Source organism: Jaculus jaculus, chromosome 4, assembly GCF_020740685.1.
Source record: "Jaculus jaculus isolate mJacJac1 chromosome 4, mJacJac1.mat.Y.cur, whole genome shotgun sequence".
Classification (NCBI taxonomy): domain Eukaryota; kingdom Metazoa; phylum Chordata; class Mammalia; order Rodentia; family Dipodidae; genus Jaculus; species Jaculus jaculus.
The window spans coordinates 15,494,865-15,522,784 of record NC_059105.1 but is presented as its reverse complement, the minus strand read 5'-3'; positions in this window follow the sequence as shown (position 1 = coordinate 15,522,784).

The following is a 27,920-nucleotide window of genomic DNA, read 5'->3' as shown; positions in this document are numbered from 1 at the left end:
GGGTCTTCTCTAGCCCAGCCTGACCTAAAATTTACTATGTAGTTTCAGGGTGGCCTTGAACTCATGGAGATCCTCCTACCTCTGCCTCCCAAGTGCTGGGATAAAGGCATGCACCACCATGCCCAACAAATCTGCCATCTTTATTATGCAGACTGAGAATGACTGGAGATGTTCCTGTCTGCCGTCTTTCTGATATAATTTATGCATGCCCAAAATTGTTCCGATCTGCCATTTTAACCTTTTGAACACTGTGCTACATGATCTTGAGCTAAGTATGTTCAAAAGTGCATCTGATGTCTTTCCTTCTTAAACTGTGGCCTTAAACTGAGCATGCTCAGGAATGTGCCCACACCTAAAGTGAACAGGAATATACGCAGATTCCCAAACTCCCCATGTTTCCTTCACCCAAGGAGGGTACTGCTTTGGAAATAACTCTCCTGCTCTTCCTCACCAGCTGTCGGCATGCATGCAGGCTGATCCCTATCTTAGCCATTGTGAGTAGTGCCATAGTAAACAAGGGCATGTGGGTTAAAAAAGGAGTAAATACATAGAAAATGAAAACAAAAATACACCCAAAAGGAAGTTCACCCAGCCAGTTAAAATAATCATAGCCCTAGGAATGTTTAAGTGTAATTATGGCTCAAGTGTAAGTGATAATAGAAAATCTACCAATTGAGTGACGTGTGAGAAGCAAAATGAGGACCTCCCCAAAATGGTCCCCCTTGTCTGAACCCCCGAAATCTGTGAATATGTTATGTCACTTGGCATACTAGTTTGCCAGGCTTGCCATAATAAAATACCACAGAGGGAGAGGTTTAGACCACAGAAATGTATCCGAGTCCCAGAAGCTGAAGTCTAGGATTAAAGTGACGGAGGATTGATTTCTTCTTTTTTTTTTTGTCTGAAACCACTCCCCTTGGCTTGAGGATGGCAAGCCCATTGATACTTCCTCATATGGTCGTTCAAAGCCCGCTGCACATGTCCCTTAGTGTACTTTGTGTGTTTCCCCTTCTCCTAACGACACAGTCAGATTAAATGAGAGATCACCTACAGGATCTCTGGTGAACTCATTTAATCTTCTCTTTGTAAAGGCTCCATCTCTAGACAGCCACTTTCTAGGTTGCTAAGGTTGACTCTTCGACATATGAATGAGCTAGGGGCACAATTTGGCCCATAGTAAAGGAAAATAAAGACTACAAGAGGAAATCAATGCAAAGGAAGCAGAGGTAGGAGGATCACTGTGTGGACAAGGCCAGCCTGGAAGTATAGAGCGAGTTCTGGGTCAGTCTGGGCTAGAGTGAGATTCTGCTTCAAAAAAATAATTAAAATAGCCAGGCGTGGTGGTGCACACCTTTAATCCCAGCACTCAGGAGGCAGAGGTAGGAGGATCACCATGAGTTTGAAGCTACCCTGAGACTACATAGTGAGTTCCAGGTCAGCCTGAACTAGAGTGAGACCCTACCTTGAAAAATTAATAATAATAATAATAATAACAACCAACCTCTTTCATTGGGCTAGAGAGATGGCTCAGCAGTTAAGGCACTTGATTCAATTCTCCAGTACCTATGTAAATCCTGATGCACAAAGTGGCATGTGTCTAGAGTTCATCTACAGCTTCTAGAGGCCCTGGTGTGCCAATTTTATCTCTCTTTCTCTCTCCTTGCAAATAAATAAAAATATTTTTTAAAAAGGGAATTAATCAGCTGACCTTGGTTGATATGGAGAGATCATCAAGGCATAAACAATAAAATCACAAGTACTTATAAGTAAAACAGGAAGTCATGACAGTTAGCTTGATTAAGTCATCATGAGAACTTGGACCACCATCACTGTTTTGCAAGAGGCCAGAGGCAAACAAACATGAACATCTAGAAAAAGTAGTCTCTGGGCTGAGGAGATGGCTAAGTGGATAAAGAGCTTGCTATGCAAGCATGGATCCCTGAGTTTGGATCCCTAGATCCCATGTAAAAAGGTAAAAACTGTGTTAGGCGTCTATGATCCAAGCATACCTCCAGCCAGACAGGAGGTGAGGACAGCAGCATTTCCCAGAAGCTTGCCAACCAACTAGCCTGGCAAAATGGAGCAGGGAACAGTGAGAGCCCCCGCCCCAAATGAAGTGGAAAGCGAAGACTGATCCAAACGTCATCTTCTGGCTGCCACACGCATGCCATAGCATGTACACACCTGCACACACATACAGACAGACAGAGAGAGACACACACACAATGAGCTTCCAGAAAGAAAGCAACACCTTGATTTGAGCCAAGTGGCACCATTTCAAACTCTGACCTTCAGAACTCTAAGATAATAAACTTACATTGTTTTAAGCTAATAAGTTTATGTGGCTTGTTATAACAGCAATAGAAAACTGATACATTATATACATGAAAGAATTAAGACATAATATAAGTAGCATTTTAAATAACTAAAATAGATACATTACTCAGTAAAAGACCATTAGCTATTCATGTTGCCAAGAAAAAAACAAACAAGATCAGATTTCTATGCCATTTCAGTCATAAAAATCAAGTCCAGCCAGGCATGGAAGCACACACCTTTAATCTCAGCACTCAGGAGGCAGATGTAGCAGGATCACTGTAAGCTTGAGGCCAGTCTGGGACAACATAGTAACTTCCAGGCCAGCCTGGGCTAGAGTTAGACCCTACTTTGAACAAAATAAATAAATAAAAATGAATAAAGTCCAGACGAATTAAACACCTTAACAAAATACGCATGGGAGTATTGGAAGTAACTATAAGAGAATGTGTTTATAACTTTGCAATAGGAAAGGAAACAACAATATTCAAGAATTAATCAAATTTATAATATTAAAATATAAAGCATTTCACAGCCATTGCAGTACATTGAGCTCCACAGAGATAGCACCAGGGCAAGTGAGAGCCAGACGGGCAACTGGGCGACTCTCGGTGCCTCACTGAGGAAAAAAGTCAACTTAAGATGGGCAAAGGAGACCCTAAGAAGCCGAGAGGAAAATGTCATCATATGCATTCTTTGTGCAAATCTGCCGGGACGAACACAAGCAGCATCCAGATGCTTCTGTGAGCTTCTCGGAGTTCTCCAGGAAGTGCTTAGAGAGGTGGAAGACCATGTCTGCTAAAGAAAAAGAAAAGCTTGAAGACATGGCCAAGGCGGACAAGGCTTGTTATGAGAGAGAAATAAAACCTATGTCCCTCATAATGGGGAAACAAAAGAGAAGTTCAAAGATCCCAACGCACCCAAGAGGCCTCCTTTGGCCTTCTTCTTGTTCTGTTCTGAATATCACCCCAAAAATCAAAGGAGAACACCCCGGCCTATCCATGGGTGATATTGCAAAGAAACTGGGAGAGACGTGGAACAACACTGCTGTTGACGACCACACCCCTAGGAAAGAGAGCAGCCGAGCTGAGGGAAAAGGATGCAAAGAATGATGCTGCCTACAAAGCTAATGGAAACCTGATGCAGAAAAGGGGGGGTGTCAAGCCTGAAAAGAGCAATAAAAAGAACAAAGAGGAAGAAGAGGAGGAAGATGAAGATGAGGATGAAGAAGAAGATGAGGATGATAGATAAGGTGGTCCTGGTACAGTTTGTTTCCTTTGCTCTAAAGCATTTAACCACCTGTATACAACTCACTCCTTTTAAAGAAAAAAATTAAATGTAAGGCTGTGTAAAAATTTAAAAAAACTGTACAGTGTCCTTTTTTATATAGTTAACGCACTACCTAATGTGTCTTTAGACAGCCCTGTGCTGCTGGTATTTTCAATAACCACTGTTTGATTCAGGTGTCCCCCATAAACTTAGGTGTTCTGAATGCTAGGTTCCCAGCTGATGGAGAGTTGGGAATTAAAAGCCTCCTGGAAGCGGTGTATTGTTGGGGGTGGGCTTATGGGTATAACACCAGAATATAGGTATAACTCCAGTTTCTCCATGCCAGTGTTTGGCACACTCTTCTGTTGCTATTGTCCACCTTATGTTAGCCAGGGAGTGATGTCCATCCTCTGCTCATGCCATCATTTTCCCTGCCATCATGGAGCTTCTCCTAGAGTCTATAAGCCAAAATAAATTCTTTTTTCCCAAAAGCTGCTCTTGGTCAGGTGATTTCTGCCAGCAATGAAAACCTGACTGCAACAGTAATGTTGGTACCAAGAGTGAGGTTGCTGCTAGACACCTGACTATGTGGCTTTGGCCTTTTGGAGCTGATTTTCAAGAGGAATGTGGAAGGATTTGAAACCTTGGCCTAAGAGATGCCTTGCAGTGCTATAAGTACAGCTTGATGGACTATTCTGGTCAGAGTTGCAAGACCTGAATGCAGTAAGAACTATGGTCTGTGAGGTTTGGCTTACGAGGGTGAAAAGGAGCTTTGTCTGGACTGGGTTAGAAGCAGTTTGTGTGAGAGGCTTGCTATTATTCCTGTGTCCTGAGAAGTTGTGCAGGTTTGCTTTGAGTAGGAACAGACTAGTGTGTGCAGAGGGATATGGCACAGAAAAAGTGAAATTGTTAGGTGAACTGCTGGTCATTCAGCTTCTATTGAGAGATTACAACCTTTGAGATTGGGCCAACTGACCTGCACTGGGGCAACAGGAAGAATGTAGACTCTTTTGAAGGGGCCTGAGTGCTCAAGAAGTGTCCTGTTCTTCAAAGTCTGCTTTATTTCCTCCTGGATTAATAAATTGGCACCCTACCTGGTATTGTGGAGTACAAGAAATACAGGAAAGAGAGGGTCATTGAGTTTGCAATGCAGTCTTGTGTTTTGGAAACGGCCATGGGCGGTGTGAAGCAGGTTTGCTGGATGCCTGCATGGAGACCCCATGGAACCATGAGGTTGAACCATGGGTTGCATTGGAGACACAGTGGAGATGCCAGGACCACGAGATGGCTGCTAAGGAAAGCTGCCTGCCCCAATGAAGTTTTCTAGGACTGTGAGTAGCCTAGCTGGAAGGGCAGAATTAAAACTCCAGGGGCTTGTTGCTGGTTAGAATTATCAGACCTGGAGATTTGTCAAAGACTAGAGTTGTTGGACTTGGAGCTACAGAGTTTGAATCTGTTTAAATCTTATATTGGCTGAATATGTCTTTGCTATACTCAATGCCATCTTTTGCAGTGTGAATGTTTATTCAGTGCCACTATGGGTTTGGGGGGGGGGATTTTTTGGGTATTATGGCTCAGTTAAATGACCTAGGATTATGGGGATATTTGAGCATCATTAGGATTGATTTTTTAAAATGTGGGACTTTGAAAGCTGGACTGAATTCATTGTATTTTCTATCATGTATGGTTATCAGTTTATGGGGGCCAGGGGTGGAATGCAGTAGTTTGATTCAGGTGTCCCCTAAACTTAGGTGGTCTGAATGCTAGGTTCCCAGCTGATAGAGATTTGGGAATTAATGCCTCTTGGAGGCACTGTACTGTTGGGGCGGACTTATGGGTGTTATAACCAGTTTCCCCTTGCCAGTGTTTGGCACACTCTCCTGTTGCTATTGCCCACCTGATGTTGGCGAGGGGGTGATGTTCACCCTCTGCTCATGCCATCATTTTCCCTGCCACTGTGGAGCTTCTCCTAGAGTTTATAAGTCAAAATAAATCCTTTTTTCCCAAAAGCTGCTCTTGGTCATGTAATTTCTGCCAGCAATGCAAACCTGACTGCAACAGCCACTAACCTTGCCTGGTACAGGTTGGAGGTTGTAAATTGGCATGGACATTTAAATGGCAGGTTCTTGTTGGTACACAGTACAAATTAGTTATATGTGGGACTGTAGTGTTTTTCTTTTTCATCTTCCATTATCTCTGATGCCATTTATATGAAATAATTGTTGTTCTACTAACTAAATACCATACTATAATTGCAAAAGTAATTGCAGCTGTTTGTTGACATTCTGAATGCTTCTAAGTAAATAAGATGTTTTTTATTTTAAAAAAATATAAAGCATTTGTGTTCAAGGGATACCATAAACAAAATGAAAAGAAGAAAGTAAAGATGGGGAATACATATTTGCAACATACATATATTTTGAATATGTTTGCTTTATGCTTCCTCCTGACAGTGAGCATGGTTTATTTTACTAATTAAAGACAATAAACAAGATAGAAAGTCTCTTCTCTACCATCCACTTTTCTTCCCAGGAATGAGATTAGAATAAAGGGGAAAACTCTTTGAAATCAAAATCACTATGAAAACATAAGACTAAGTTTTATCAAAGGGCAAAGGATTAATTCTTGGGATTTCTTCACTCCATCTTTCTACTATCCTCCAGTTCCTGTCCTTATGGACAACTGTGGAGAGGGTTGAGGTCTAGAAAACTCCAGAATCATTAACCTACTTAGGGGCTACCACATATGTGGCATAACTGGCAGATGGTCTCTTCTATTTCGTTGTCATCCTGGGCACTGAGGTACATCACAATTCCCATTTCCCTTTGCAGTTAGATACGCCTATGTGTCTGAGTCCCAGCCAATGAACCACAGCACAGGCACCATCTCTACACCTGGCACATGAAAACCTCTCCCACTGCAGGATCTGTCTCCTGTTGCTGGTTTGATACAGATGAGTAACTGTATATTCAGCGTGGAAACCATGCATTGAAGTTACGAAGCCAGAAAATGAGAAGAACTTGGATCCTCAAATCCTTGCCCAGAGAGGAGTCATTATGAGACAAGAGACACCCAGAGCAAGCTTTACAAGAGCTAGGGAAAAAAAAATTGTGTTGCATTTGAACTCAGATCTATTTTTGGATTTGTATTTTGTTTTAGGAGTCAGTATTACCTTAACAAACTCAGAAACCAACCTGACTTCTTTGGCAAAGTTCTTGGTCTGACACCTCCCAGAAGCCCAACCAGGCCAACTAAGCAAGTGAACATGGCTGTGAACACATCCTTCTGTTCTGGACTTTATGAGTCTCTGGGCTGGGACTCTGCAAACTGAATGTGTGCCGTAATCTTCGGTTCTGCTCTGCATTAAGCTGGGGTAACAGAGAGTTCTGGAGGTAGACTGCAAACTTGAAAGAAGACAGAAGGCCTCCTCTCGTGTACCGCTTCCAGCAGAGTCACCAGACACCCTTTGTTTTCTCCTCACCATCTACTTCATCCCAGTAACAGAGGCTTTTATTTCCCCACCACCCACAGGACCCGCATCGTGATCTGTCTCTAAGAGACCACCACCACAGGCACAGCCACCTCTGGGCTCGGCCCTCTTGTTCGAGATTTTCATACTTTTGGCCTCTTTCTTTTGCTCTCCAGCCCAAGGGGAGGAGGCTGCTTCCTACAGTGTCTCCTCTATGCTGCCTCAGTGCTCCCTGTCCACACTCAATCACAAGCAAACTATTCTTAAGGTTAAATTACTTACGTCTAAAAAACACACTAGATGTCATGTCTTGTGGTTGGGCCCTGGTTAATACATTGAAAGACTCCAGAGAGTCACAGGTCTCCTGCCATCTAGCACCTTGCTTTCCTTATGTTTTGCTATACTGGGACAAGAAGTAAATTATGAATCATGTCTTACCTCCCACTGTCATTCACTACGCCTCAACTAGGGCTGAAGACTGGAGATATGCGGACCAGCAGAGTGCGTGTTGTCACGGTCAACAACAGTGCACTTGGAGAGCAATCTATCGAATCAACACCTCCACTCTGAGTGCAAACAGGGAAGGCAGGAAACAAACTCCTTTCTCATGCTCTTTGAAGCCCTGCTTCCAAATGACCACCCTCAGATCTAGCTTCTGCACCACAGTCGGATCCCAGGACCTGGGAAAAGGAGCTACTATGAGACCAGAAGCCCCTTAAAGTCTAAGTTTGTGTATCCCCATTCCAAAGCACGTAACTCTGTGGGCACATATATGGATTTACATGTGACTAGATCTTTGGAAAGTGCATCTTTTTAATTTTTTATTTCTATTTATATATTTAAGAGAGGGAGAGATAGAGACAGAAACGCACACAAGAGAGAGACAGAAAGAGTGGGTGTACCAGGGCCTCCGGCTTCTGCAAACGGACTGTAGAAACATGCACCACCTTGTCCATCTGGCTTATGTGGGTCCTGAGGCATCGAACCCATCTGGGTCTTTTGGCTTTCCAGGCCAGCACCTTAACTGCTAAGCCATCCCTCCAGCCCCTGGCAAGTGCATGTTTACATCCATTCTCTTTGCCTTATATACAACCCAATGCAATAAATACATAAGTCAGTTCATCAGTCTCTAGAGTGGATCTGGAGAAAGATGCTAGCTAAACAGTGCTATCATGTGAGAAGCCTTCCCCAGGGCCTCTGGAAAGCTGACCTTTAACTCCCCGGTCCATTCCTCCGCTGCTCTCAGTATTTCCATTTCAGCCCTTACTACGCACAGTTGAAATGTATGGCTCCTGATCTGTCTTCCCACTTTACTAAGAACTCCCCAAATAAATAAGTGCTGTGTTCTTACATGTTTGTTTCTCTAGGCCACATACCTAGTAGGCACTCAAAGGATAAACAAATTAATGAATAAACCCCTTCCTAAGGGGGAAACCTTCCCAATATGAGGGAATTACAGCTTTAAGTATATAAACTTTAAGCAACAGATTGATGAAAGAGAAGCGAGCCGCACAGGGCATCAGCAACATTCTTCCACTACGGGAGAAAAACATCTGATTCTTCTTGTAGGCTTGAATCTCTGATTTGAATATTTCTTGCAGTGGGGACAGGAAAAATGTCTTAATGGTTAATGGGACTTGCTTGCTTGCAAAGCCCGTCAGCCTGAATTCAATTCCCAAGCCACACGTGTAAACTGAATGCAAAAAAACAGCACAAGCGTCTGGGGTTTTTTTGTAGCTTAATAAGACCCTGACACTCCAACACACACACACACACACACACACACACACACACACACATATGCACACACACGTGTGTATACACAAATAAATAAATTTCAAAATATAAATAAATATTCCCTTAATAAATCAGTCCATTCCACTCCTCAACAGCTTTCATTATTAAAATGTTCTTGCCCGGGGTCGTGGCATACGCCTTTAACCCTAGCCCTGGGGAGGAAGAGGGAGGAGGATTGCTGTGAGTTCGAGGCCAGCCCGAGAGTACATAGTAAATTCCAGGTCAGCCTGGGCTATAGTGAGACCCTACCTCAAAAAAAAAACAAAAATAAATAAATAAAATGTTCTCGTTTCTAGTCAGCCTAAACTTTACCTCTCTGTGGGCTTCAGTCACACCCTCAAGGGAATACCTCTGTAAATTGCTCCTTATTCGTGGCAGAGATTCTAGAAGGTGTCGCAGTCCTCTTGGACCACTTCAGATGTTACTTCAAACAAGCATTATGCACTTCCAGGGAAAGGGATTTTTAGTTCCGTTTAGTTTTTATAATATTCTTAGATATCTATTCAATCCATGCGGAAGAGCATACGCAGGAAAGAAACCTGGTCCACTTCTGTATTTCTTTTCTTTTGTCCCGATGCTGGAACATTCTAACCTGGTCCACTTCTGTATTGTTTTTCTTTTGTCCCGTTGCTGGAACATTCTAATTCTCAGTTCTAATTTTTTTTTTTTCTAGTCTCCATCTCTTCTTTCAGTGAAGAAAGCGAACATTTGGCCTCTGCACATTTTATAAAGAGGAAGCAATCTCTTTCTTTCCCTCTGCCCGCAACAAAGGCCCTTGGCAAACAGCCTTCTTTTTTATGAGCCGGTTCATAGGTTCTGAGAGAACAAAGGCCCTTCTTAAGCATCCGGCCCTGCCACGTGTGGATGAGTCTGAAGATCCCACTGACCAATGGAGCTAGGAGGCTGGAGTGCCATGCACCGTGCCAGCACGACCCAGAACGCATCATGAACCCCTTGTGCCCAAAATGTCACCATAGGGACGGCCACGTGGGGGAAGGCCACCTCCACGAGAGGATGGAAGGACGTGAGCAACAGCAGGTCCCTCCTGGCAGAGCGATTGTGGACTCCAACCCTCCCATGCTGGCCAGCGCTGAGTGGCAAGGCCCCGGCCCCCATGCCGTGAGCTTAATTACTTTGCAAGAGGACAGTTTGTAGCTGGACTTCCTCTTTGTTCTCAGCAAAAGCTGGGAGTGGGCAATAGAACAAAGGCGGTTTCTGCAGACCCCTGGCAGGGGAGAACCCATGCTGAAAATCTGGGTCTGGGCCCATGTGTGGGGGGGGGACTGGGAACAAGGCAGGAGGATGAGCCGGGGCTGCTAAGCCGCCATCCTACAAGCTTAAGCAGCCCTCTAACTACACTGCCCCTAGACCAGCCAAGTCTGACCCGAGGCAGGAAGCTTAGAGGGCAAAATGCCCCTGAGAGTTTCTATCTGATCCTGGAGAACCAGTCTCCAAAATGCTCTCCCTCTAAACAGCCTCCTTGTATTTTCTTTTAAATTATTTATTTATTTGAGAGAAAATGAGAGAGAATCCAAGGGGTTGGGGCGGGGGAGGAAATGGGCATTCCAGCCACTGCAAACAAGCTCTAGACTCATGCGCCTTCTTTTACATCTGGCTTCACGTGGGTCCTAGGGTGTTGAACCTGGGTCCTTTGGTTTTGCAGGCAAGTGTCTTAACTGCTGAGCCATCTCTCCAGCCCACAGTCTCCTTTTCCATTTGTGGGGAATGTGCTGAGTTGGAGGGGGTGTGAAATGTATGTTGCTCGCCTCAGGTAGAACTTTAACTGTCACTACCTCAGTGGGCTTCACACCCAGCCTAAATCCTTCAAGGTACTTCATGACTCACTCTCTAATGTGACAGAAATGGATCGGTGGCCATTTTACTCCTTTGACACCCACTCCTCACCTATATGAGAAGACATCCCTTTGACATACTCACTTTTGAGGCAATGGTGACCAGGCCACCAGTACCAGCAAGGAGAAGGACTGTGCATATGATGATGAGGGGAACCCAGACTGAGAAACACAGATGACAGAGCCTGCTTCTTTGAAGGGCTACAGGGTTGTCTGGCTACAGAAGCCTTGGGGGAGAAGCAGAGAGAGGCTACCAAGAGAGGAGAAGAGAAGCCATGTGGAAGGATGGATTCTGAGACATCTCTCCAAGGCAATCTCTGGGCTGAGAGACATTTCCATAGGGAGCCTCATGTTTGTCACAACCTCCCATGCCCTGCACTCTCAGCTGCATGGTCATGTCAGGTTGTGTAAAATTCTTTTCTCGAGGCGGAGAGATGGCTTAGCACTTAAGGCGTCTGCCTGCAAAGCCTAAGGACCCAGGTTCACTTCTCCAGGTCCCAAGTAAGCCAGAGGCACATGGAAGTACACGCATCTGGAGTTCGTTTACAGTGGCTAGAGGCCCTGGAACACCCGTTCTCTCTCATTCCCTCTCTCTCTCTCTGTCTCTAATAAATAAATAAATAAAAGTCTTTGAAAAACTCTTTTCTTGCTTTAATGGCTTCTGTTTCCTTCTGGAAATGATATCCATGCCTGTGGGTAACCATTCCTGCATTCAAGGTAATTTCCAAGTCATCTGTTGGCCTTCTTACCTCCAAGGAGTCTCTCTTCTTCCATTTTTCTCCCAGAATTTTTAAAGGAGGAGGAAAAAGAAGAAAGGAAATTCATGAACTAAATGTCTAACTTGAAGTAAGATAAGAGAGAAAAATACCTTATAAAATACTTTCATTACATGGTCCCCAGCCATATTCAAAAGCAAGTACAATTTTTGTTACCCATAGCAATACCAACAGCACTTCTCAGATGAGGAAACTGAGGCTAAGTAAACAAAAGGAGTTGGTCTTGGCCACAGATACGGTAATGGCTGTGGTCAAATTAAGTCCCAGCTCTGTCAGACAACAAAGGCAGGAACCTTGTTAGCTTTGAACCCCCACCACAAACCCCAGTTCACTCCCTTGTTTCCTTGGGTTTCTTGCATTCTGCCTGATCTAAGGGTTTTAGTTAGATCTGAGCATATATAGAAAACAGCTTCATGTATCCAACTTGGAAGGGTCAAGACATCCATAATTTTGAAGTTAGGCAAACATGAGACTGCAGATGAAGGTGCCAGAAGGTGAGGTGCTGAATGACAACTTCCACTGAGCCCCCAGGGCTCCAGGGTAAGTTAGGAATTCCAACTCATTCCAAAGGAGATCTAAGGTCACCGTGCCCTGTGGAGTATTTGGAGTCCAATCTCATTTATTTATTTATTTATCACTTATTAATTTATGGCTTTTCCAAGGTAGGGACTCACTTCAGCCCAGGTTGACTTGAAACTCACACTGTCGTCCCAGGCTGGCCTTGAACTTGCAGCAAACCTCTGCTTCCTGAGGGCTGGCATTAAAGGCACACACCACCACAACTTACCCAACCTCCGTCCTTGTCATGGTGGTGTCAGGAAGGAAGATGGATGTCCAAATATGCCAAGTTTAAAATCTCTGATTTCCTCTTCAATGCATAGCTATGAACCCTCAAGAGAAATGTATGACTATAAGCTGGAGAGATGGCTTAGTGGTTAAGCACTTGCCTATGAAGCCTAAGGACCCCAGTTTGAGGCTCGATTCCCCAGGACCCACGTAAGCCAGATGCACAAGGGGGTGCATACATCTGGAGTTCATTTGCAGTGGCTGGGGGCCCTGGTGTGCCCATTGTCTCTCTATCTATATGCCTCTTTCTCTCTCTATCACTCTCAAATAAATAAAAATAAATTAAAAAAAAAAGAAATGTACAACTATGCAGGGCATAAGGAAGCCAATATCCAGGCCATAGACTCACAGACTACCAAGGCTGGACAGGGTCTCAGAGTTTACCCAACCCGAATTCCTTATCTCAGCTCCAGAAAAAACAAACCCAGAGAGAAAAGATCTCCTGTAAGTTGAATTCTGGCAGGAGATGAACTCAGTCCCTAGGGTACTAGATCTGCTCTGGAGTGCTGTGAGGAAATTCAGAGTGACTGTCACAAGAAAACCCTGACCAAAAAAAGGAAGAAAAAAACAGGTATTCACCCCATCTGGAAAAGAAGTCCTTGCCTCGCTCCGCACTACCAGCTATCCCATGCACCACAGACTTCCTGTCACTGCTGTATCATGTCTTGCATGAGATGCAGATAGTCCTCCCTACCTCTAAGCCTCCAGCATCATAAAGCCTGAATCTGTACTTTTCTCTATTAGTTCTGTGCTGGCCCATCAAAGGATGAGGAAAGAAGACTGGGTTGGGGTGAAAGGGCTCAGAACAGCAGAACAGTGAGTTCCAGGAAAGAGTTAGGGTTCCTGGAGTAAGGCAGATGAGGCCAAGACCTCTATCTAGAGCGTTAAGGAAATGAGTAACCATGGAGGAGAAGCCGTCCAACTGCAGAGAGTCAATTTCTCTTTGTGACCTTTGTTTATCGCTTCCCTCACCTTTCGAGACAGACCCTGATTTTTGTGGGGTTTTTGCTGGCTGGTTGGATGGATGGCTTTGCTCCAAAAAGAAAAGGAATTGATTATTTAGAGAAGGATTATTGGAACCCATTGGGAAGGGTCTAAACCACCCCACCATTTCCAAGGGCATGAGACCCTCCATATCTGTGTTCTACCCATTGTTTTTCATGCCAAGTTGTAAAACAGCGGGCCAACCAGTGAGGAGTTTCCTGACATAGGATTGTTGCATTCCTCAGGAAAATAACCCGACAGCCACAGACAGGTAAATAAAGACCCTACACTCATGTTGGCCAGGCCAGCAGCCTTTGTCAGGCAGCTGTAGGACAGTTCTCAAACACAAACACTTCTCCTCTGCCTTGTGTTCCCCCTGCTCCTCTTTGTTTTCTTTCCTAAGGATTAAGACATTTCATTCTCATTGTTCCATGGGTGGAAAGGGAGGTCTTCCTGAGCCAAGGCCAAGCACTGTGTGTTCCTTACAGTTTGAAAACCATTTGAAACACCCTGTCCCCTCCTCCTCCAGCAGCCATCCCACGCTGTATCCCCCCAACCCCTTAAAGTTGTTGAAGTCTGGTTAAAGCTACTGCAGAAACTGTCTTTCCCACTCCACCCAGATCAGCTGCAAGCAGAGAATAGAAGTTTTGTGTTCCTGTGTGAAATGGAGTATATACCAAGAGCAAATGGCAGAAGGAGAGTCAGCTGCTCCTAATGGCTTCTCTAGAAGTCTCCACGTCTCAGTTCACTTAGGAAGCAGCCATAAGTTAGTTGGTGGAGTCTGAGGGTCATTTCAGACATTCAAATTAAAATCTGGGCTGGAGAAATGGCTTAGTGCTTAAGGCACTTGCCTATAAAACCAAAGGACCCAGGTTCGATTCCCCAGGACCCACATAGGCCAGATACCAAAGGTGACACATGCGTCTGGAATTCATTTGCATGTCTATTCTATAAATGCACTCTCCCTCCCTCTCTCTCATAAACAAAAAACAAATAAATAAATAGTATTTTTTTTAATCTCTCCTTTCTCTTGGACTTGCTGGACCCTTATGAGCTTCTAGAGGTAGCAAAGGGATAGATAGATAGATAGATAGATAGATAGATAGATAGATAGATAGATAGATAGATGATGGACAGATGTTATAGATATAGATGATAGAGAGAGAGGTAGAGGTAGATGGTATAGATAGATATAGATATAGATGTTATAGATAGATATATAGATGTTACAGATAGATATATAGATTAGATATAGATATAGATATAGATATAGATATAGATATAGATATAGATATAGATATAGATATAGATATAGATATAGATATAGATATAGATATAGATATAGATATAGATATAGATATAGATATATATAGATATAGATGTCAAGGGCACAGCAAGAATCTCATTGAGCATCTGACTATACTCCATTTGTCCTTCCACCCCACTCCAGATGTCTGCTCTGCCCTGTGTCCTGGGAAACTGACCTTTGGAAGCTACTTCTGTGGCTTTCTGGAACCCTGCTGGATGACACTGATTCCTGAAGGTGGCTGGAGATGGGAAGAAGAGAGAGAGCGTTCTCTTTGCACCGACTCTCTGGCTGCAGCCATGTATTTCCACTCTACTGTCACCCTGCCCCGCCCCATCAGCCCATCCCCCACCCACCAAGCCAATCAAACCAAGAGAACTCTGTTTCTTCCACCTGCCTCTGCTGTCATAAAGACGACAGCAGTTTCTTGTTGTTGCTATCCTTCTACTCCTCCGTTTCCCCGTGTGCTCCTTTAACATCCTACATGCTCTGCTTTAAGCAACCTTCATCAGTCTTTTTGTTGGTACCATCTGGGATAAATAGTGTTTCCTGCCAGGCCTCTGCCTGGCGCACCTGGCAAGCTTAGTGCAAGTACAGAGGTGTTTTGTTTTTGTTTTTGTTTTTTTTTTAAAGTAGGTGGGGGTGTTTAACCCACACAAGTCATACCGTGACCAGAAGAAAATATAGCTCAACTTATTTTTCCATCCCAGATGGTTACTGGAGATGGATCAAGAGCAGAGGTTCTCAAAATGTGATCCTCAGATGAAATGGGGCACATTCTGGGTGGGATGGCCATAGACTGGTGTATTCATGACCCCATAGAGAGGACCAGTAACCCCACTAAAGAGAGCCCTCAGTTTAACAGGGGCATGAGAAAGGGAACAGAAAAGTATAACCTGATGGTTATATGATCAATATGCAAAATGTTCATACAGCAAAGTTTTCAATTAGTAAAAAAAAAAAAAAAAAAAAAATTCTAGGGATAGAGGGATTGCTTAATGGGTAAGTTGTTTGCCTGCAAAGCCAAAGGACCCAGGTTCAACTCCCCAGGTCCTACATTGGTCAGATGCACAAGGGGGCCCACGCATCTGGAGTTCATTTGCAGTGGCTGGAGGCCCTGGCACACCCATTCATTCTCTCTCTCTCTCTCTCTTTCCCTCTTTCTCTGTCAAATAAATAAATAAAAATAAAATATTTTTTAAAAATCTTTTTTTAAAAATGTCACCTGCCAACTTGTTAAAAATTCAAGTTCTTGGGCTCTACCCCAGACGCACTTAACAAACTCTGGGAGTAGTGTACAGCATCTTTGCTCTAGATCTTCGGTTTGGAAGTTGTGAGTCCCACTGCCATGTGTCTCTGTCTCTGCTTCCCCTCTGTCCAGCCCAAAGGGAGGCAGATAATGGAACATGAAAATCACATTTGCCAACATGACAGAAATTCACTTTCGGCCCCTCTTGAACATCCAACGATGATCCTGAAGATGGCATCCCCCACTGGAGTGGTGGCTTAGGCTAAGAAGGTCATCGCAGAAGGATAGCCCTCTACCATGCTGCAGCCAGAGGTCAGATGCCTTCTGATGCAGCTAGTAGCTGGTGCATGCCACGCTTACTACCCTCCCAGATTCTTTGTACATAAACACATAAGATCAGACCAGACTCTCTGTAGTCAAGTGCATGAATCAACAGCACCTTGGCTGCAGACACTGCCTAACTGCTGTCTTTCAGCTGTGCCCAGCTGTGTCCCATGGACCAAAATGCTGTGGGTTTTAATGGTTAGGAAAGTTTTCTCTGCTCCTTCTGCTCACATGGGCTCCATTCTCACCCTCCTCAGAGCAGCTGCTTGAGAACCAGTTCACACTTGTAATGGAAACCTAGAGCTGAGGCGGGGTGGAGGAGCAGACTTCACTTTCAATCTCAGTACTCCTGGTATTATGGCAGCTGTTGGCCCACAACCAGTTACTTCAAGTAGCATCTGTTCTCTTCATTTATAAAATGAGGGCAATAAGATCTGCCTTGCAGGGTGAGGCAGGAGTGAATTGAAATGACATATGTGCAATGCCTTTAGCACAAGGAGTGGCACATCCTTGAGGTTAATCAAAATGGTCCCTTTCCATTCTTGTCCTTGAAGGTCATGACCCAGCATTTTCTATGAGAAAGTAGTAGAGTAAGCATTGCAAAACCTGGAGCCAGACTATACCAATGCAAACACTACCACTTACCCCTACTTTGTAGGAGGCCCATCATGACTAAATCCTGCTAACTATAAACCCAGCTATTCCACTTAGCACTCCGTGGATATCAGCTGCTATTCATTTTTAATGACTGCTCATTATTAACATGAATATGAGTTGACTATTCTTAATTCATTATTAACAATATCATGACCATACCTCCCAGCCAAAAGATTAAGCGACAATACCTACCAAATTCAAGTCAACAAACAGTGTAAATAAGATGGAATTTTTGAAATTAGGACCACATTAACGTGCTTCTTTAAATAAAGCTCATGTGGTGGTTAAGAAAAATTAGCATGTATTTTGGGTTGAGGCTTAGATAATAGTGGCAGGGAGCCTGGCAATGATGGTGACAAGTAGCAGCTTAGAAGACTTATGCTAGTGAACAGTCCAGACACAGTGTGGTAGTTGGAATGAAAGTCCCCCAATAGACTCAGGAGTTTATTAAAGCTTTAGATCTCTAGCCTCCTGGCAGGAGGAGGTGTCACTGTGGGTGAATCCTAGGGTCAAGCACTGAGGTATTACTGGGGGCAGATCTGAACCCCAGCCAAAAGTGTGTAGAGTGCTTAAGCTCTGCCTGGGTTTCCTGCAGTGTGCGTGCATATGGTGCTGGTGGAGCTCTCTCAACCTATGAAAGGGGCCCAGATCCTTCTGCCATTATGAAACTTCTCCTAGATCTGTAAGCGTCAATAAATCCCTTCCTCCCATAAACTGTGTCTGGTCTGGAGGTTCATCCCAGCAATGTGAAGCTGGCTGTGACACACAGAAAGGTAAATCCTGTATGATAGCACTCCTATGTGAACATTTAAATGTCAGTCTCATGGAAACAGAATGAAAAGGTGATCACCATAAGCTGGTGGTGGGATGAGGGCATGGCTTGAGATGAAGGTTAAGAAAAGGGAAATTTTTGACCAAAGAGTAGAGAGTCTTGGCAAGATGGAAGAAATAAGTTTTAGTGATCTGCATGGTGAGCATAGTTCACATTATATCCCATATATACAAATAATCATTTACCAATTTAAACAAAGCTATGCCCAAAATGAACAGTGCCATAGAAACCTTCCTCCTTAATGGCAGACTAAAAGATATAACCCTCAACAGGATCATGGGGGGGGGGGGGTTCCCAAAAGGAAGGGTCCTGGAGAGGGTGTTATGAAACCTAAACCTTAAAAAACTTTGCCTCTGACCTGTGATTTGCAGTACCAGAAATAAGTGCTACCAACATTGAGCTCTTGATCAAAGAGACCTACAAGGCTTCCTAAAGAAAACAGGCTTCTGTCAAAGCACTTGATGACCCACCTGAGGTAAAAGGTAAGACCCTACTGCTGAAGACACTGTATGCTGCTGACACAGAGCATGGAGAGACCTGGCTGGAATCCAGAAGAGAGCCAGTCCCCAGACAGTGAGCCCATCTAGTGCTGGAAAGTGCTACATGAGCTACTGGGGGAAAGTGGCCAACAACAGCAGGGGGCTAAGATACTCAGAATCAGACACCCCAATGTGATGTACACACCAGTGCAATGGTGACACACAGCACTGGTGGGTAACCAATAACTTTCTGATTGGCGAAGAGATCTGATCAGTGGAAAGGAACCCATCTCTGGAACTGGGAACCAGGTCTGAATGCTAAGGAGACAAAGATTATGATCTCCAATGTCAAGTTCCCACTAGTCTTTAGCTAAAAGAAGGGCTACAGCCATCAAAATCCCCCTAGATTAATAATGCTTATCCCATTTAACCTACACTGACTTGACTCTCCATTGGAGAATCTGTTCTTCTTTTTCAGAAGATAGTAAGACCCGAGGAGATAAACCACTCCTCGCATCTCAGCCAAGGCCCAGGTGAAACCACAGAGGAGCTGGGGAGATGAGCAGGAATGCTGCGTCCATGGTGAGCCTGACAAGCAGCAACAGGGTGAAAGAGACAGGCAGTGAGGATACTCAACACCTACCAAAGCATGAATCCAGAGGCTCCCAAGAGATCATCTCTGAAGATGACTTAAAACACACCCACCATGGCTCAGGGAACTTTGCAGAAAAGGGGGCGGAAAGATTGTAAAGCCACAAGTTAGGATGTCATGCCCCAGGCACTGCCTCCCCCACCCCCAATGGCTGCTGCTCCCAAAATGCTTTCCCCACAACCCCATGGAGAATAACACAAACCCCACTGAAGAGGGCCCCCTGCGGAATGGGGGCAGAAGAAGGGAAAAGATGATACCAACACATGATGTGTCCATACAAAGTACATTCTTAGTAATAATTTTAAAAATTAATGATGCTGATGAAGAAGAAGGTGGAAGGAACTAAATGGGGGTCAGATCTGCTACTGGTAAGAGAAGTACCAAGTCAGGTCTAAGAACTGGGTCTTCAAAAGGCCCTTGCACTAAGTATTTCTCACCAGTAAGTTTTACCACTGCCCAGAGAAGAGCCAGCCTGTTTTCCATTCCTGGGACTCTCACAGTCATTGTCACCAACACCCACTTTGTCACACCCTTCCCTGCCCTGAAAAGCCCTTCCTCCCCACACCCTACTCTGCTTCCAAGTCTTTCAGAGCCCTGCTCCGTTCCCACTTCCTCTAAGATACTCCTGGGTGAATCCACCCCCCCCCCATATCCCCTTACACATATTCCACACCCCACCCCCGAGTGGCCTCAACTCCAGGTCACTTAGCACAAGGGTGTCTTCATTCCTGGCCAGTGATCTTCTTCGTTTTCACACATGCAAGTCTTCTTCCACAATATACTCACAGACTTTCTGAGGACAGGACCATGTTTCTCATGGCTTCTGGATCTGAAAGAAACTAGATTGAGCCCCAAAGGAAGCAGAAAGGGTCATACAAACGTTTTGACCATCCGTTGCTTCTTTTGTGCTGGGTCTGCTCATCAAGCTTTCCATGCCTCTAGCTACAAGCCGCGTCCTTGTTCTCAGATGCCTGGCACCACTGCAAGTGGAAAAAGAAATGCAGCTTAATGTTCATTTTCCCATGTTAGGGACCCGATTCAAGTAACTGGCCTAAATTCCAACCTCACCCTTAGAAACCTAAGACTCTCCACTCTGTGCTATACAGAACTCGAGCTCTCTACAGTACTTCTCCCTCTCCAGCTAGACATCACCAGACAGAACAACTGTTCTTCAAAGACCCCTTTCCTTTTACTGCTTAGCCACACATCAGTAGAGATGTTAGAGGCAAGCACCTGAACCACTCGGCCATCTCTCTAGCCCAAGGGCCACTACTCTTGAAGATGCAAAAGCATTATCCCCTGACCTTGTACTCTCTCCTTCCAATTAACTATGTCATCTTCCATTCTTCTCATAAGGCCAGTCTCTCTGTGGAACCCCCTCCATCCTCTTCCCTATGCCTTTCCCTCGTTCTCCCCATCCATCAAGCTCCCTCCTAGAAAATCCAAGCATTAACTTAATCCAAGATGCAAAAATATATACATTATAACACAAGAAACACTACAAAGCAAGACGATATAAATCCACCTAAAAGTATTAATGCATCAGAAATGTCCTCCAGCGAGAACGAGTTAGAGGAAATGCCTGAGAAAGAGTTCAAAAGAATGATTATAAATATCTCCAAAGAGGTCAAAGAACAAATCAAAAGAAACAAAGAAGAAATCAAAGAGGAAAGCAAAGGAATCAAAGAAGACGCAGGACACCAATTTAATGAAATAAAGAAGGCAATACAAGACATAAATAAGGAAATAGAAATAATAAAGAAAAGCCAGTCAGATTTACTAGCAATGAAGAACATTGTTAATAAAATTAAAAACTCTGTAGAAAATCTCACCAGTAGGATGGATGAGGGAGAGGACAGAATATCTAAGCTAGAAGACCAGGTGGCAGATCTAATACAGTCCAACAAAGAGAAAGACAAGCTTATAGAAAAGTATGAGTGGGAATTTCAAGGTATTCGGGACATTATGAAAAGATCCAATATAAGAATTCAGGGCATAGTAGAAGGAGAAGAACTCCATTCCAAAGACATAGTAGGCGTCTTCAACAAAATCATAGAAGAAAATTTCCCCCAAATTGGGAAAGAGGTGCCAATACAGATACAGGAAGCCTTTAGAACCCCAGCCAGACAAAACCCAGAAAGAACCTCTCCTTACCATATTATAATCAAACTTCCAAACATACACACCAAAGAAAAAATATTGAAAGCAGTTAGAGAGAAAAATCAAGTTACCTATAAAAGCAAGCCCATCAGGATTACAGCAGACTATTCAACACAAACTTTAAAAGCCAGAAGGGCTTGGAGTGATATATTCCAAGTTCTGAAAGATAACAACTGTCAACCAAGGTTACTTTATCCTGCAAAGTTATCCATTCAAATAGACAAAGAAATAAGGACATTCCATGACAAAAGCAGATTAAAGGAGTATTTGAAGACAAAACCAGCTCTACAGAAAATACTTGATAGAATCCTCCACGCTGAAGAAAAGGAAAAGCATACATATAAGGAACCTAGAAAAAACAAGCAGTACTCAAATACTAGTTAACAGAAGAGAGCACAGGTAGAACCGGAACCACAAAAAAAAAAAAAAATGGCAAAGATAAATACACACCTTTCAATAATATCTCTTAATATCAACGGCCTCAATGCCCCAACGAAAAGACATAGGTTTGCAGACTGGGTTAAAAAAGCAGGATCCTACAATTTGTTGTCTCCAAGAAACTCATCTTTCTACAAAGGATAGACATTATATTAGGGTGATAGGTTAGAAGACAGTGTTTCAAGCAAATGGGCCTAGAAAACAAGCAGGGGTTGCTATCCTAATATCAGACAAGGTAGACTTTAGTCCAACATTAGTCAAGAAAGATAAGGAAGGTCACTTTATATTGATTAAGGGCACACTCCAACAGGAGGACATTACAATCCTAAACATATATGCACCTAACATGGGGGCTCCCAAATTCGTCAAACAAACACTATTAGAACTAAGGTCACAGATAACACCAAACACAGTGGTGGTGGGTGACTTTAACACCCCACTCTCATCAATTGACAGGTCATCCCGAGAAAAAATAAACTGGACTAAATGAGGTCATAGAAGGAATGGACTTAACAGATATATACAGGACATTTCATCCAAAGGCTGCAGGATATACATTCTTTTCAGCAGCACATGGAACATTCTCTGAAATAGACCATATATTAGGACACAAAGCAAATCTTAACAAATTCAGGAAAATTGAAATAAATCCTTGCATTCTATCTGACCACAATGGAATTAAACTACAAATCAGTAGCAAGAAAGGCTATAGAGCATACACAAAATCATGGAAACTAAACAATACACTACTAAATGATGAATGGGTCAATGAAGAAATCAAGAAGGAAATCAAAAAATTTATAGAGTCAAATGATAATGAGAACACAACATACCAAAATCTCTGGGACACAATGAAGGCAGTTCTAAGAGATAAATTTATAGCTTTAAGTGCCTATATTAAGAAATTAGAAAGGTCGCAAGTAAACAACCTAATGCTTCACCTTAAAGCCTTCAGAAAAAAAAAAAAAAAGAATAGGTTGATATTATATATATGTAAGTACAATGATTGGGATGGGGAGGTAATATGATGGAGAATGGAATTTCAAAGGGGAAAGTGTTGGTGGGGGAGGGAATTACCATGGGATATTTTTTATAATCATGGAAAATTTTTAATAAAAATTTAAAAATTAAATATAAATAAATAAATAAAAGAGTTTGCAGCTCCAAAAAAAGAAAAAGAAAAAGAAAAAGAAAAAGAAAATGACCCAGAGTTTACGTTCACCCTCTAAGGATCTTTGGTCTATGCTTTTGTTCCAAGATAAACACTTGTAAATATGTTATTTTAGGTAGAATAGGTCTAAAATTCTACTTATCAGCCATCTCTTATCTTGAAACAAGTTATTAAATGGAAGGAAAGCTTCATTTAAACAACTTACTTACCTCTGAGGACATGTGAAGGGTTTCAAAAACAGAGAACCCTAAGCCGGGCATGGTGGTTCACGGCTTTAATCTCAGCACTTGGGAGGCAGAGGTACGAGGATCACCATGAGTTCAAGGCCACCCTGAGACTATATAGTGAATTCCAGGTCAGCCTGGGCCACAGTGAAACCCTACCTCTAAAAACCAAAAAAAAAAAAAAAAAAAAGAAGAAGATTTTGTTAAATGTTCAAGGAGCAGAACCTGCATCTCTTTCCTTCTTCCTTCTGCCCTCCTTCTCTCTTTCTCTCTCTCTCTCTCTCAATTTCTTCCTTTATCCCTCTCTCCATCTCTGTCTATGTCTTTCCCTTCCCCCATCTCTTACCATCACATGTCTTTCTGCCTCTTTATGCCTATACAACCATAAAATGCTTGATGGACAATGAACTCTAGAATGCCAGGGCTGGAGGGAACCTCAATGGCATCTTCTCCAGTGGGTGACAGATTCAAACAGCAAGCACTCTTACAACACCAGTCACATGCCTCTTTCCTCACAGATGTTGTCGTTTGGCAGCAGTCCACTCAAAGGCCACACTCCTTGTCTTCTCCACCAGGAGATGTGATCGCTAAGTACTCCTTCAGCCTCAATCACTGTTGTCAGGGTTGTACAGGCCACTGAGGACTTAGTCGGAGATGCTGATTCCCCCTGGCAGGTTTCTCAACTCTAGACTTCTTGGACCTGATAATTCTGTTCATCTGTTGTGCTGTGTTTTGTGGGATGTTTAGCCACACCTCTGAACTCTGCCCACTAGATGTCATTAACACCCTTAACACCACCCCTCGGAGAAACGCTCTCCTAGGTGAGCTGCTGTCCTACAGTGTGCTGAGCAGACCTCCTCCTCCAGGAGTTCAGAGTCTAGTTGAGAACATTGACATCTACCCGTGTTCACTGGGACCAGCATACAGATAGGAAAAAAGGTGTGTCAGAAAAAAGAAAAACCTTCAGGGAGGACCACTATTAGTGCAAGTCTTAAGGAACAAGGGGGCATTTCCAGAGGAAAGGGGTTCAATGACAGGAGACATGAGGAGGCAGTATCAGTGATACGGGAATTTGGGGACTTGTGTCTTTGAGAGTGATGGAGCCTTTCTCGGCTCTAGTTGGTAACTAAGGAGTTACAATGCCAGACATTCACGGCCATGCAAAATTTCCACTGTGTCAGTGGCCTGCTGGTTCTTATCTTACAAATTTGACAAACAAAATCCACAGACCGTAGAGTAAAGTTTAAAAAGATTTTATTATAGAGCTTATGAGAAGTAAAGAAGGCAGAGCCCCTGGTATAAGCAGGAGGAGGCCCTGGAAATTGGAATGCCTATGTGGTGTCTGTGGTTGGGGTACTTTATACTGGATGGGGCGCTGAGCTGTTCAATCCAACCTGTACACCAGGTGTCCAGGCACCACCAGGTGTCTAGAGAAAGAGTAATCCCATTTACATTCCGAGGAAAATGAATAATCCTCTTTGTAAAGGAGTAACTTTCCAGGAAGGAAAGCAATAGGGGAAAAACCAGGTCCCATGCCATATGTCCAGACATCTAGTCATCTTACTCCCATCCTCTGGCCAGGTCTTAGGAGAAAAGAGATCGGGAAAAACCAGACACCCCCCCACACCCTTACAGGCTCAGGGATATCCTGGCTTTTATTTTCTTGGGACTTGCTACCCCTAAACTGCCTCAGTGGCATAGCAGGAGGGCAGGGGCTGTACAAAAGAAATCTTTGCATGGACAGCAGCTTGGCTTTGCTGCTGAGCCGCTACAACCTGCATCACCTGTACACAGAAAAGAAGTCCAGCAACTCCACAGGGCCTCTGTTACTGTGATTCTGTTTTCCCAGTCAAGGCTCCAGGTTAAGCACTCCTTCCCCTCACCCTGGCACCTAAGGTGCCTGCCAACACAGATCCTAGAATCCTACTTGCAGTGGCTCTCACGCAAAGAGGAAATCGTTCAGGTAAGTTTGGGTGAGGAAGGTCAAAAGATGACCGTAGGAGACTTCTGGTTAAGATGGCAGTGTAGGTACCATGCCAAAGCAGCCTAGGGGGGAAGAAGAACAAACAAACTCAGCAAAATACACACTTTTACTGAAAAGTGAGGGGTCTAGGAAATTGAAACGGCAGTGGAGAAGTAGGAGAGATCCAGAGCATCCAGAGCCCGCACAGGCCGGCAAAATTGGCCCCGGCAGGTCCACTGACTATGGCAGCGGCAGCGCACCAGAAAGCCGCCAGACTCAGCTCGAGCCACAGGAAAAACCAGGTGAGGGGAGCTTCCACTCACACAGGCGCTCTCTGCAACTCAAGAAATGTGAAGGGAGAGTGGCAGTGAACAACAGAGGAGCAGATCACAAGGTAGAAGAACACGTGGAACAGTGAGAGAACTGGAGCAGCATTGGCCCCCTCCCCTCCCCCACCACCTGTGCCCAGCTCCAGCAAACAGAGCAGTGGTCTTGGGTCCCAGCCACACCAACTTGAGCCATCAGCGGGACCCAAGCAGGAGCAGAGACTGGCAGCAACATCCCCGTCTCTGGCACCGGCAACAGTGGCCACAGTGGTAGCAGATCCAGCAGTGGCAGCTTCAGAGGCAGCCGCAGCGGTTCCAGCAACAGCAGTTTGAGAGGCAGCAGTAGCAGATCCAGCAACGGCAGCTACAGCAGCAGCAGCAGTGGCAGCAGCAGTGGTGGATGCAGCAGCAGCTTCAGCAGCAGCAATTTCAGCAGCGGGGGTTCCGATCTGCAGGGCCACAGATGCCAGGCTCAGTTTTCCCTGCAGGAAAAGCCAGTGCCCAGCTCCAGAAATCAGAACAGCAGCCCGACTACCCAGGCAGCAACTTGACTGAGACCAAAATCATCCAAGGTAACTGGGATTGCACCAGGGAAGGGTCTCACTTGGTCACAAGCTGACTTGGATCCCTCAACAGACCAGAAATCTTAACCTCTTTGTTGATAGAGGATCTGGTTGTTATAATACTTACTGTTGCATAAATACTCAGTACTGTTTTTGATTGAATGTGTACAGTGTTTAGTTAAATTTTAGAATCTACCTATATTTTATTCCACTCAGCCTACTTGAATACTCCCATAGCAGGCAAACTCAACCCCTAGGAACACCTTTGTAGATACTCTGAGAGTCTTAAGAGCCACACCTAACACCTTAAGCTCCTACCCTGAAGATATATAACATCAGATCAATTGATACAGCTAAGAATACACAGCTAGCTAGAAAATCCAAGCATTAACTTAATCCAAGATGCAAAAATATATACATTACAACACAAGAAACACTAAAAAGCAAGACAATATACATCCACTAAAAGTATTAAGGCAGGCTGGAGAGATGGCTTAGCAGTTAAGCACTTGCCTATGAAGCCTAAGGACCCCGGTTTGAGGCTCGATTCCCCAGGACCCACGTTAGCCAGATGCACAAGGGGGCGCACACATCTGGAGTTTGTTTGCAGTGGCTGGAGGCCCTGGCATGTCCATTCTCTCTCTCTCCTTTCTCTCTCTCTCTCTCTCTCTCTCTCTCTCTCTCTCTCTCTCTCTCTCTCTCTCTCTGCCTTTCTTCCTCTGTCACACTCAAATAAGTAAGAATAAACAACAACAAAAAAACGTAAAAAAAATGTTTAAAAAAATAAAATAAAATAAAATTATTAAGGCATCAGAAATGACCTCCAGTGAGAACGAGTTAGAGGAAATGCCTGAGAAAGATTTCAAAAAAATGGTTGTAAATATGTTCAAAGAAGTCAAAGAACAAATCAAAGGAGTCAAAGAGGAAATCAAAGGAATCAAGGAAGAAGCAGGACACCAATTTCATGAAATAAAGAAGGCAATACAAGACATAAATAAGGAAATAGAAATAATAAAGAAAACCAGTCAGAATTACTAGCAACGAAGAACACGGTTAATAAAATTAAAAACTCTGTAGAAAAATCTCACCAGTAGAATTGATGAAGGAGAGGACAGAATATCTAAGCTAGAAGACCAGGTGGCAGATCTAATATAGTCCAACAAAGAGAAAGATAAACTTATAAAAAAGTATGAGGGGGAATTTCAAGATATTCAGGACACTGTGAAAAGATCAAATATAAGAATTCAGGGCAAAGTAGAAGGAGAAGAATTCCACTCCAAAGGCATAGTAGGCATCTTCAACAAAATCATAGAAGAAAACTTCCCCCAAATTGGGAAAGAGGTGCCAATGCAGATTCAAGAAGCCTTTAGAACCCCAGCCAGACAAAACCTGGAAAGAACCTCTCCTCGCCATATTATAATCAAACATCCAAATACAAAAACCAAAGAAAAAATATTGAAAGCAATTAGAGAAAAATCAAGTTACCTACAAAGGCAAGCCCATCAGGATTACAGCAGATTATTCAACACAAACTTTAAAAGCCAGAAGGGCTTGGAGTGATGTATTCCAAGTTCTGAAAGATAACGACTGTCAACCAAGATTATTTTATCCTGCAAAGCTATCCATTCAAATAGACAGAGAAATAAGGACATTCCATGACAAAAGCAGATTAAAGGAGTATTTGAAGACAAACCAGCTCTACAGAAAATACTTGAAAGAATCCTCCTTGCTAAAGAAAAGGAAAAACGCACATATAAAGAACCTAGAGAAAACAAGCAATACTCAAATACTAGTTAACACAAGAGAACAAAGGTAGAACCGGAACCACAAAAAAAAAAAAAAATGGCACACATAAATACACACCTTTCAATAGTATCTCTTAATATCAATGGCCTCAATGCCCCAATGAAAAGACATAGGTTTGCAGACTGGGTTAAAAAGCAGGATCCTACAATTTGTTGTCTCCAAGAAACTCACCTTTCTACAAAGGATGGACATTAATTTAGGGTGAAAGGTTAGAAGACGGTGTTTCAAGCAAATGGGCCTAGAAAACAAGCAGGGGTTGCTATCCTAATATCTGACAAGGTAGACTTCAGTACAACATTAGTCAAGAAAGATAAGGAAGGTCACTTTATATTGATTAAGGGCACACTCCAACAGGAGGACATTACAATCCTAAACATATATGCACCTAACATGGGGGCTCCCAAATTCATCAAACACTATTAGAACTAAGGTCACAGATAACACCAAACACAGTGGTGGT